This window comes from Oncorhynchus mykiss, chromosome 6 (assembly GCF_013265735.2).
Source record: "Oncorhynchus mykiss isolate Arlee chromosome 6, USDA_OmykA_1.1, whole genome shotgun sequence".
NCBI classification, from domain to species: Eukaryota; Metazoa; Chordata; class Actinopteri; order Salmoniformes; family Salmonidae; genus Oncorhynchus; species Oncorhynchus mykiss.
The window spans coordinates 61,927,551-61,940,629 of NC_048570.1; the positions used below are offsets into that span (position 1 = coordinate 61,927,551).

At 44.2% G+C, this 13,079-nt stretch overlaps 1 protein-coding gene across 1 annotated transcript in view; it reads left to right on the top strand.

Annotated features, from left to right (window-relative positions):
* The window catches only part of LOC110526278 (protein BEAN1), a 42,491-nt gene that overhangs the window by 11,832 nt on the left and 17,580 nt on the right, over window positions 1–13,079 (top strand). The window lies entirely within an intron of this gene.

Here is a 13,079-nt window from a genome sequence, read left to right on the forward strand (position 1 = left end):
GTATGTGTGGTATGCTCTGTATAAACAGGTGTAGTAAAGATGTAGTATCTTAATTTGATCACTCTGTTGTGGCTGAGTATTTTCCTGCACCTCAGGAAATTCAAATGAGCCTCGTGATAAATACATTCACAGAACACCAGCAGTTCTCTTTCTTTCTCACTCGCTCAAACGCACCAGACAGAATAAATACCCTACTACTGTAGGTCCTGCTACTGCGACATTCAAATGTACAACAATGTATCTGAAATTCAGCCATATACAGTACATCAACAACCATAGTTTTATATATCCTGAACAAAAAGATGCAACATACAACAATTTCAATGATTTTCCTGAGCTCATATAAAGAAATCAGTCAATTGAAATAAATGAATTAGGCCGTACTCTATGGATTTCACATGACTGTGAATACAGATTCATATCTGTTGGTCACAGATACCTTTAAAAAAAGTTAGGGTCTTGGATCAGAAAACCAGCCAGTACTGTATCTGGTGTAACCAGAATGTTTTCCCACTCCTCTTTAATGGCTCTGCGAAGTTGCTGGATATTGGCAGGATCTGGAACACGCAGTTGCACACGTCGATCCAGAGCATCCCAAACTTGCTCAATGGGTGACATGTCTGGTGAGTATGCAGGCCGTGGAAGAACTGGGACATTTTCAGCTTGCAGGAATTGTGTAGAGATCCTTCTGACATGGGGCCGTTCATTATCATGCTGAAACATGAGGTGATGGCAGCAGATGAATGCCACGACAATGGGCCTCAGGATCTTGTCACGGCATCTCTGTGCATTCAAATTGCCATCGATAAAATGAAATTGTGTTCGTTGTCTGTAGCTTAGGCCTCCCTGTACCATAACCCCACCGCCACCATAGGGCACTCTGTTCACAACGTTGACATCAGCAAACCGCTCGCCCACACGACGCGGTTGCGAGGCCAGTTGGACGTACTGTCAAATTCTCTAAAAAGACGTTGGAGGCGGCTTATAGTAGAGAAATGAACATTAAATTATCTGGCAACAGCTCTGGGGGACATTCCTGCAGTCAGCATGCCAATTGCACACACCCTCAAAACTTCAGACATTCAAAACTTCAGACATTTTAGAGTGGCCTTTTATTGTCCCCAGCACAAATGCACCTGTGTAATGATAATGCTGTTTAATCAGGTTCTTGATATGCCACACCTGTCAGGTGGATGGATGATCTTGGCGAAGGAGTAATGCTCACTAACAGGGACGTAAACAAATTTGTGCACAGAATTTGAGAGAAAAGCTTTTTGTGTGAATGGAACAATTCTGGTATGTTTTATTTCAGCTCATGAAACATGGAACAAACACTTTACATGTTGCGTTCATATTTTTGTTCAGTGTAACTTAATAATAACACAAGATAGATATTGGTCTACGACATAGAAGTGCATCCAAAATGAAGCTGTAGGCTGCACCTAAACTATAGCCTAAAGTAGCCTATGAAAATAGAATGTTAGAACGTTGAACTTTTTTGAGAATAATCAAATCCTCCTGCAGGATTATTTTACTCCTGCGGCGAAACTGGTCAAATTAAGATCCAACATCTCTGTGAATATGAGAGTTACAGGGAGTATGCGACTTTCTTTATTATTGTTTTTAGAGCAATATGTTTGGAACATTGAATCACAACAAGCTTTTGTGAACTGAACAGTGAGTGTGCTTTCCACTGTAGATACAGTATCTGGTAAGAAGCATTTAAAAAAAAAAAAAAAATCTAGTCAGTTAAGAACAAATTCTTTTTTTACAATGACGGCCTACCAAAAGGCAAAAGGCCTCCTGCGGGGACAAAATAAAATATAAAATATGATTATAGGACAAGACACACATCATGACAAGATAGACACCACAACACTACATACAGTAAAGAGAGACCTAATACAACAACATAGCATGGCAGCAACACATGACAACACAGCATGGTGGAAACACAACATGGCAACAACATGGCAGCACCACAACATGGTAGCAGCACAAAACATGGTACAAACATTATTGGACACAGACAACATCACAAGGGCAAGAAGGTAGAGACAACAATACATCATACAAAGCAGCCACAACCATCAGTAAGAGTGTCCATGATTGAGTCTTTGAATGAAGAGATGGAGATAAAACTGTCCAGTTTGAGTGTTTGTTGCAGCTCATTCTAGTCACTAGCTGCAGCGAACTGAAAAGAGGAGCGACCCAGGGATGTGTGTGCTTTGGGGACCTTAAAGAAAGTGACTGGCAGAACGGGTGTTGTATGTGGAGGATGAGGCCTGCAGTAGATATCTCAGATAGGGGGGAGTGAGGTCTAAGAGGGTTTTATAAATAAGCATCAACCAGTGGGTCTTGCGACGGGTATACAGAGATGACCAGTTTACAGAGGAGTATAGAGTGCAGTGATGTGTCCTATAAGGAGCATTAGTTGCAAATCTGTTGGCCAAATGGTAAAGAACATCTAGCCGATCTATAAATTACGTCTCCAAAATCTAGCATGGGTAGGATGGTCATCTGAATCAGGGTTAGCTTGGCAGCTGGGGTAAAAGAGGAGCGATTACAATAGAGGAAAACAGATTTGAACCTTAGCCTGCAGCTTTGATATTTGCTGAGAGAAGGACAGTGTACCATCAAGCCATACTCCCAAGTACTTGTATGAGCTCTAAACCCTCAGGTAGTAATCACACCTGTGGGGGAGAGGGGCATTCTTCTTACCAAACCACATGACCTTTGTTTTGGAGGTGTTCAGAACAAGGTTTAGGGCAGAGAAAGCTTGCTGGACTCTAAGAAAGCTTTGTTGTAGAGCGTATAACACAAAATCCGGGGAGGGGCAAGACTATCATCTGCATATACATTTTATGAGAAAAATTCCTACTGCCTGAGCTTTGATGTTTTGATGTAAATTGAGAAAAGGCTCCTGAATTCCTGCTTTCATGTGTCAAAGCCTGCAGTGCCCTGCTCATAAATTACCCATGAGCCCCTGTGTGAGTATCATACCTACCTCCTGGCTGCCTGGTCTGGCAGTAGGTGACCGGTAGAGGAGCGAGAGGCTTCGTGTCAGGCCTGGAATCCAGACATCCTTCCTCACTCCACTGGTGATTTGACATGACTGCTTAATGACTACCTCAACCAAGGGCCCAGAATCAGACCTGACATTTGCTCAATACAACCGGAAGCCGCTCTACTTAGCGCTTGCCGACTGAACTGATCTGCTGCTGCTAACTCACAAACAGACCAGAAAGACAGAGACAGTACTACACGTACAGCCCTTCCTTTGTCATCAACAGAACCACATCCTGAAGAAAAACACTTTGTGGGGAGAAGCAGCCAACATTTGTTCCCTTAATTTTATATGTTTACCTTTATTTAACTAGGCAAGTCAGTTAAGATCAAATTCTTATTTACAATGATGGCCTACACCAGCTAAATCCAGACGACGCTGGGCCAATTGTGCACCACCCTATAGGACTCCCAATCACATCCAGTTGTGATACAGCCTGGAATCAAACCAGGATGTGTGTAGTGACGCCTCAAGCACCGAGATGCAGAGCCTTAGACCACGAGCCACTTGGGAGCCAATGTTTCTGCTTTTCGACTGTAACCCCAATGTTACATTAGTCATACACCCTTATGTTATAGTGATGGGGGAAAAATAATCTGCACAGTTACATGTTTGGAGATATTATTTTTTAAGATATATCATATCTTTTTGACAATATCGCAATATTATTTTTGTCCTAGCTGGCTGCACGAAAACTCTAGTATTTCTCCTTCACAGCTTGTTCTTCATCTTCTTTTTAAATAGGGAGCCAATTTGTTTTCAACACTCCATGACTGATCAAAACATGTTTTCCCATGTCTCTCCCTTGTCCGTCTGCAGCAGACAAATGGTAAATATCGTATCAGCACTTACGTATCGTGACAATATCGTATCGTGACCATATCGTATCGTGATCATATCGTATCGTGACCATATCGTATCGTGACCATATCGTATCGTGACCATATCGCATCGTGACCATATCGTATCGTGACCACATCGTATCGTGACCATATCGTATCGTGACAATATCGTATCGTGACCATATCGTATCGTGACCATATCGTATCGTGAGCTTATCGTATCGTGACCATATCGTATCGTGACCATATCGTATCGTGACCATATCGTATCGTGACCATATCGTATCGTGACCATATCGTATCGTGAGGTCCCTGGCAATAGCAGCCCTATTATGTTATACTAGGGACATTGTGTTTCCATAGCTAGGGCTGACAGTAGGAAAAGCAGAATCAACAACCTCTGCAAAAACCAAACAGTTGCTTTGTGAGAAGGTGTTAAAGTTCACAGTTAGCCATTGTTAAGTAAATGCCAGCAGAAAAGTACCAGTGGCCTGGCTTTGGCCCCAGGTGAGAGCAGGTCTGCCGGAGCCATGGCCCAGTGAGACACGGGTGCCGGCCCGCATAGATGGAAACAGAGAAGTCTGAGCCTTTTTGTGTAAAACATTGGGGTAAAACCTTTTTGGAAATGCACCCTGAGTGAACTGCTATGTCTTTGGTCTAGTTTGTACTTTTCAAAAAAGGGCATGGAATGTTACTAATACACCTGTATTGTGTTTCCAATTATCCCCGGTGCCACTTAGCAACACTTCAAGGTGTACCAGTGGCACTCCCTTTACTATTGGATGTTTTGTAAGTAAACTACACGTTGGCTTTTTGAAGCGCGAGCTACTGCAGTGTGTGCTTTGTAGTGTAGCTAAGATCGATTTCTGCTCAATGAAGCAGGCTCTACCTTACATTAGAAGAATGGATTGCGGGGAAAGCATTTCTAACAGTCTGTGGTGCTTTTCCACGCAGTGCTGTCCATCCCCCAGACTCGTCATAGACGGCCATTTCTTCCCCGTGTCTGTCCTCATAAGACTTCCGCTCACCCCCTCGTGGCATTGAAGGAACACATTTGTGATGAGAGGAGAAAAGCTGTCACCCGGCAGAGACAGGGCAGTCCTTTCACTCATCCCCTCCACAGTCCTCTCGTCTTCTCTCACTCTTCTTTATTTGCCTCTCTTTTTTCTCCTCTTATTCTTCTCATATGTTGCAGTCTTTTGGTAAGCGCTGTGGACATCTGACATGTTTTCTTGTTAATCGAAGAGGGAAATTGTGTGTGTGTGTCCCTGCCTGTCGCTTCTGTTATTGCCTTACTGAGGGTTGCAACGGGAAGTTATATTACTGCAAACTTTCTAATTTTACAAGTAAACTACCAGAATTGTGTTATCTTTCAAGGATTTTATGTAATTTATCGCGAGACATCTAGTGGCCCTTTTTGGTACTTCAGATTTGTACAGGTGTCTGTAATTATTTTTGACTCTCTGTGTGGCCTTATCACCTGCAAAATGTATGAAATACTTTTTTTTTGGTGGGGGGGGGGGCAAAGCTGTTAAACAATATCCTAAATATAAACCATCACCTTAGTAAATATAATTGGTGTTAAAGATGAGGGTTTCAGCATGAAATATCCTTTAGATTTTTTTTTCATTTTACTATGTCAGTTTGTTGTCACTGTTTTGCCTTCAAACTGGTGGCAGTTGCCTCAACAGTTTTGAAGAGTTGCAGAGTTAATTGAAAATAATGCCATTGTTGATTCAATGCTTTTTTTCATTAGTTATTTTCTCACTATTTTCTCTTGGACCATGTGGTCTATCAACTAGAAACTCATGGACAATATGGAACTAAAAAAACGTATACTAAATATGAATAAAAACATTTTTTAAGTTATTGAACTATAAATTACCAAAGTTACGATAGATTGTCATAGATTTTCTGTTAATGACCGAAATTACTGAAGATTCTGGTAGCTTTGGTAAACTAACGCTATCTTCGCAACCCTACCCGTGCCACACGGGACACACTCAGGGAAATAAACAAAAGAGTTGTGTCACCTATTAAATCACGTGACAAATATGTGTGAGTGGGAGTCCCATGGTGGATCATGTGTTGCTTGTAGGTTGTAGCAAGGCTTGTGTGACGTAAGTCACAGAACTGCCACCTAGTGGTAGTCATTGTTCTGACCTGGGATATCAGCCAGTCCCAGAGAGTCTTCCAGTCCCAGAGTTGTTTATTTCCTGCTCAGAGGATACCTTCGTCTTTGGAGTTGAAGTTGGGATTTTGCTGTTATTGAAGCCTATGGGGATTGCTGATTTAAGTCAAAAATACTCTTATAGTCCTTTTCATTCATAATACCAATACATGTTGTTAAAGGTGGATGTAGAGCTAAATATTTTTCTTCTTTTTAATGTTGTTATATTTAAGAATTGAAATAAATAAATATAGATATCCTTGAGGTCAGAGCAGAAATCAGGCATCTGCAAAATATCTCTGCTCTTCTCTGGCATACAATAGGTTCATCTTCTAGAGGCATGCAAGGTGACATTTGTTTTCCTCGACACCTTGAGAGAATGCCCACAACGTCAGGAAGGACTGTTATCGTTGAATGCAGGGAGAGGAGTCCTTATCACCCCTCATTCTATAGGGCCATATCAATGTGTTTTAACTCTCTCTCCACATAACCATGTACCTCTCATACTGGGTAATACACATGTACTACGACAGCCTTCATCTTCTCCTCACTCTGCATTCCTTACTGGCCCAGTGACCATCACCGTAGATTACACAGGTTGTCACCTGCACAATGTACTCAGTGATGGATGTCCCTTAAACATGTTCATAGTGCAGCCATCTTCAGTACAATTTTATATATATATTTAAAAAAGGTTTTAAACCTTTATTTAACAGTTACCAAAACACATCCAGACATCCTCTCAGGATCAGACTGACGTCTCAATGGCATGGTCCCTCTAGCTTGTATAGAGTCTATAGACTATTTAAAGCAGACCCTGTCATCATCTATCCGAATCGTAATAGTCACCTTAGATCCAACCAGGTTTCACATGGGTAAACAAGCATGTGGCCAACAGATGCACTAGATGTGGCCTTGGTATGTACCGTACATGTCAGGACAACACAGGCATTACAGCGATTGTCTTGTATTGAGGTCATACAGGAACTTCCTGTGTGTACTGAATAACTTCCGCTGCTACTGCGGTACTGTATGTTTGTCATGTCCCACTGAATCAGCCTATAGTGTCAACATATTGAACACGAGGAACTGCAGTGGACTTCTTCTCACAAGGTTGTACATACCAAATGTGATATGTGATAAATATGTTAAAATGGCTACCTGGTAAAGTGTGAATTGGCGTATAAAGAATTGGCCAATTGCCATGTGTTAAAAAATTATCAGCACCTGCTTGGGTTGGTGCTGAAGATGTGTTAATTAGCTATGGTTCGTCTTCTGTGTTAAAACATAAAAAAAATCACACTGAATTCACACCGAAGTTGTGGTTATCATATCTTAAATCTGTCATTCGAGCAGGGAAAATGAACTTCTTAAGATTTTATAGACTTGTTTGTTTGTGTTATCCGATCTCTCTTCTGAGAGAGATAGAGATGCTGGTTGTGTGTCATTTAATAATGTTCGGTTCGTATCCCACTGTTTTATATTACACTCCTATAGCAGTGATGCTGTTCAACACTTCTTTATTCTAGCATCTCCTGAGAGTAAAGCCTCTGAGTTCCTCTGTCTAACCAGAATAATGTGCCAGGAAAGATGCCCTCGCTCGGTTTTCTTCTCCCACTCTCTCTGCAGCTGGGGCCAGGCCTGCTAACCCCACAGGGCGCACAAACATCACACAGACACAATTTATAACAATCACCTCTCCCGCTCTCTCTCGCTCCCTGTGCCTGTCCTCACACACACGCACTCTCTCGTTCTCTCTCTCTCGCTCGCTCTCTCTTTTTCTCTCTGTCTGTTCCTCTCTCTCGCACAATCACACTCACGCACTACCGTTCATATTCCCGGAGTTATCATATTGAGGTTGATACCATCGTACAGTAGACAGTTCCACTGTTTGAGAACACCAAAGTCCTATGAGAAGTATATAGTGTGTGGGTGTACTACTTGGCTCTGTCTGGATTACAAAGCACTTGAGGAGGAACGGAATGATATTGTGAATTTAAATCACAGGGAGCTTTATCGATGGGTCTGTTTAATGTTCAGCAGAAAGACAGGGCAGGGTTGGCAGGATAGGAGTGGAGTCTTATGGGAGCAAACATAAAGACAGTGAGAAATGCTTTCTAATCTTATGAATCTTGACCAGGGAGTACACAGCTGTCATATAAACACAAAGGCACAAGGGGACAGACTAGCACTGTTAGCAGCATTATCTGAGCATGAGGAAAGGACATTTGGACTAAATGTGGGCTATAATTATTGTAATCTGTGGTACAAAACTGGAATGAGTCCTGTGGGAGAAAGGGAGGGTCGATGAGAAAGCGAATGGACATGGAATTGTGTGTTCAACAGCCATGCAAAGTTGAAGAAATAAGGATGAAACGGGAGTGATCGAGAAAAGGGGAGGATATGTTCTTTCATAAAAATATGAGAAATTGAGAAAGATATTAAGAGAGTGAGGGAGAGAGGGTACATTGATTATATATGGTACGTAGTCCTGGTGTTCTGGACTGGTGTGACCCTCTGCGTCGAGCGGGCTGGCAGTGTGCTCTCTGTGAGGTCCTGTGTCAGGGGCCCAAGGGCAGGTTTGGAGAAGGTCAACAAGACATACTGCTGCATGGAGGAGCAGCAATCAAATACAATCAAAGTGCTCCATAGACCCAGGCCCTGACAATATGCCATTCACTCAGCTCAACAGTAGACACTCGCACTTACGTACACATTTGCTCTCTTTCTTTCTCTTTCTTTCTTGCTCTCACACTCTCTCACTCACTCACTCACTCTCACACACACATACAAACAAACCCAGCTTCACCTAAGACATTCTCTGGAGAATCCTCCACAGTACATCCTGTATCATGCACATGGACAATATGACGTCCCAGACATGTGTCTCCCAATGTGAAGCACAGCCAGCTGGATGACCCAAGGCATCCATGGTGCATTGGCTACAGCACTGGGCCCTGGAAACATGGCCATGTGGCACTCTGCTGATGCTGTTGCTCTCAGAGATGTCTTTACAGGCGCATCACTGCAAAATGCATCACTTACTGGGTAGTAGGACTGAACCCATACTGCTGAATTCAGCACATACTGTATCAGGACTACCAATCACTACTACCAATTGGTAGGTACATGGTGTCAACTAGGAGTTTAGCAGGTGAATGACTTAAACAACCAGCTATAATCCGACTCTTTAACTCTGTGGCGCAGTCATGGCCCTCTCCAGTATGTGAGATTCATGAAGAGCAACCGCGGAAGTTTGCTCAAATTATGTTTCTAAGAGGCCTGTTAATGACAGAGCAAAGGCTAATTAGCATCACTGTTTTGGGCAGAGAAGAGTGACACTAAATTAGAAAAATGCCAACCATGCCCAGATGCTTGATACACAACGAGAGTTGCCTTTTTTTCAGAGTGAGGCTTTGACTTGATGCCTTTAGAAATATCAGGATGTGTATATATATGTATCTCTCTCTCTCTCTCTTTCTCTCTCACCCTCTCTCTCAATCAGATATCATATCAAATAATACAGTTATTATTCAATAGTGTGTGATTTCAATGCATCACTGATCTAGTGATTGATTTTGATGTCTCTACTCTCTGCTCATTTATTTTCCCGGTAGCCGTCTTTTAGATTAAACCAATCTTTATAAACCATCAGCTCGGGGAAAAGAGTTCTGAGAAAGCATTGTGTAAGCAGTCCTCTGAATCATATATAACCATAATGAGTTGCCCTGTAGAATAATCCAATTAACCTACACTGTGATATCGCCCTTTATTGCCCTCAGACCTTTCTCTGCATTAACACTGACCTCAGACTTGTTCCAGATCAGTATTAATGGAAGACTGGACTTTATTTTGACACACCACTGTATATCTATTACCACTAGGATAACTTCACCTCTCCTTTCAATTAGGAGGAGAAACACTCGGATGGAATTTCCCCCAAATCAATCTATCAATGTATTAATCAATTTAAGAAATCTGTTCATTTATGGTTCTGTAGTGTAAGACACAGCCTGTGGAATCATTATATTTGCATAGCTAGTTCACTCCCAGAGCAACAGGAGAGGAGCAGCAAGTGGTCCCTTGTTTTGATAGCATCGTTGCAATGATGTCAATGTGCCAACTGCAGTGACGGTCCGCGCTGGTTTTCTGGCGGCGCGCGGCTCGCTGGATGTGTACACGGGCGGCCTCCCATGTGTCCTGCATGCGCCTAAACCAGTCGTCCACCGCAGGAGCTTCGGACTGACTCTGATGGCACGGTGCCAGAACCGGCTGGTACCCCAATATGCACTGAAAGGGGGAGAGGTTAGTGGAGGAGTGGCTATGCGAGTTCTGTGCCATCTCGGCCCAGGTCACGAACACCGCCCACTCCCCCGGCCGGTCCTGGCAATAGGACCGCAGAACCTTCCCACATCCTGGTTGACTCTCTCTACCTGCCCATTACTCTCGGCGTGAAAACCTGAGGTAAGGCTGATCGAGACCCCCAGACGTTCCATGAACGCTGTCCAAACTCTTGACGTGAACTGGGGACCCCGATCCCACACTATATCCTCAGGCACCCCGTAGTGCTGGAAGACGTGAGTAAACAGGGCTTCTGCAGTCTGTAGGGCCGTAGGAAGACTGGGCAGAGGGAGGAGACGACATGACGTAGAGAAACGATCCACAACGACCACGACCGTAGTGTTTCCCCATGAAAGAGGAAGATCGGTTAGAGAATCCACCGACAGGTGTGACCACGATCGTAGTGTTTCCCTGTGAAAGAGAAAGATCGGTTAGAGAATCCACCGACAGGTGTGACCACGATTGTAGTGTTTCCCCGTGAAAGAGGAAGATCGGTTAGAGAATCCACCGACAGGTGTGACCACGATCGTAGTGTTTCCCTGTGAAAGAGGAAGATCGGTTAGAGAATCCACTGACAGGTGTGACCAAGGTCGTTGTGGAACGGGTAAGGGATGTAGCTTACCTCTGGGCAGGTGTCTCGGAGCCTTACACTGGGCACACACCGAGCAGGAGGAAACATAAACCCTCACGTCCTTTGCCAAGGTGGGCCGCCAGTACATCCCAGTCAAACAGCGCACCGTCCAACCGATCCCCGGATGACCAGAGGAGGGAGATGTGTGGGCCCCCACACGACCGGCGCTACCAGGCAGGAGGCCGGGAGTATGGGAGTCTGATCCATGGGCCGCTCCTCTGTGTCATAGGCATGGACTCTGCCCAGTCTTCCTACAGCACAACAGACTGCAGAAGCCCTGTTTACTCACAGTGCGTTTGACTTCTTATTCTGGGAACCTGGTCTGTAGGATAGGGTAAACACAAAACGGGTAAAGAACATGGCCCGCCTTGCCTGACGAGGATTCAGTCTCCTCGCTGCCCGGATGTACTCCAGGTTGCGGTGGTCAGTCCAGATGAGGAAAGGGTGTTTAGCCCCCTCAAGCCAATGTCTCCATGCCTTCAACGCTTTAACCACAGCCAACAACACACGGTCCCCCACATCAAGACCCCCTAAATTCTATCAGCATATTGATTGTGCTACAAGGGCTGGTAAAACCCTGGATCATTGTTATTCTAACTTCTGCGACGCATATAAGGCCCTCCCCCGCCCTCCTTTCGGAAAAGCTGACCACGACTCCATTTTGTTGCTCCCTGCCTATAGACAGAAACTAAAACAGGAAGCTCCCGCGCTCAGGTCTGTTCAATGCTGGTCCGATCAATCTGATTCCACGCTTCAAGATTGCTTCGATCACGTGGATTGGGATATGTTCCGCATTGCAACAAACAACAACATTGACGAATACGCTGATTCGGTGAGCGAGTTTATTAGCAAGTGCATCGGCGATGTCGTACCCACAGCAACTATTAGAACATTCCCAAACCAGAAACCGTGGATTGATGGCAGCATTCACGCAAAACTGAAAGCGCGAACCACTGCTTTTAACCAGGGCAAGGTGACCGGAAACATGACCGAATAGAAAAACAGTGTAGCCATTCCCTCCGCAAGGCAATCAAACAAGCTAAACGTCAGTATATACACAAAGTAGAGTCGCAATTCAACGGCTCAGACACAAGAGGTATGTGGCAGGGTCTACAGTCAATCACGGATTACAAAAAGAAAACCAGCCCCGTCGCGGACCAGGATGTCTTGCTCCCAGACAGACTAAACAACTTCTTTGCTCGCTTTGAGGACAATACAGCGGGCCACTGACACGGCCCGCTACCAAAACCTGACAAAACCGGACTCTCCTTCACTGCAGCCGGCGTGAGTAAAACATTTAAACGTGTTAACCCTCGCAAGGCTGCAGGCCCAAACGGCATCCCCAGCCGCGTCCTCAGAGCATGCGCAGGCCAGCTGGCTGGTGTGTTTTCAGACATATTCAATGAATCCTTACCCCAGTCTGCTGTTCACACATGCTTTAAGAGGGAAAATTGATTAAATAAAATTAAAGTCCTCAGCAATCTACACACCATACCCGATAATGACAAAGCAAAAACAAAAATGCCTTATTTACATAAGTATTCAGACCCTTTGCTATCAGACTCGAAATTGAGCTCAGGTGCATCCTGTTTCCATTGATCATCCTTGAGATGTTTCTACAACTTGATTAGAGTCCACCTGTGGTAAATTCATTTGATTGAACATGATTTGGAAAGTCACACATCTGTCTATATAAGGTCCCACAGTTGACAGTGCATGCCAGAGCAAAAACCAAGCCATGAGGTCGAAGGAATTGTCCGTAGAGCTCCGAAATAGGCTTGTGTCGAGGCACAGATCTGGGGAAGGGTACCAAAAAATGTCTGCAGCATTGAAGGTCCCCAAGAACACAGTGGCCTCCATCATTTTTAAATGGAAGAAGTTTGGAACCACCAAGACTCTTCCTAAGGCTGGCCACCTACCCAAACTGAGCAGTCAGGGGAGAAGGGCCTTGGTCAGGGAGGTAACCAAGAACCAAAATGGTCACTCTGACAGAGCTCTAGAGTTCCTCTGTGGAGATGGGAGAACCCT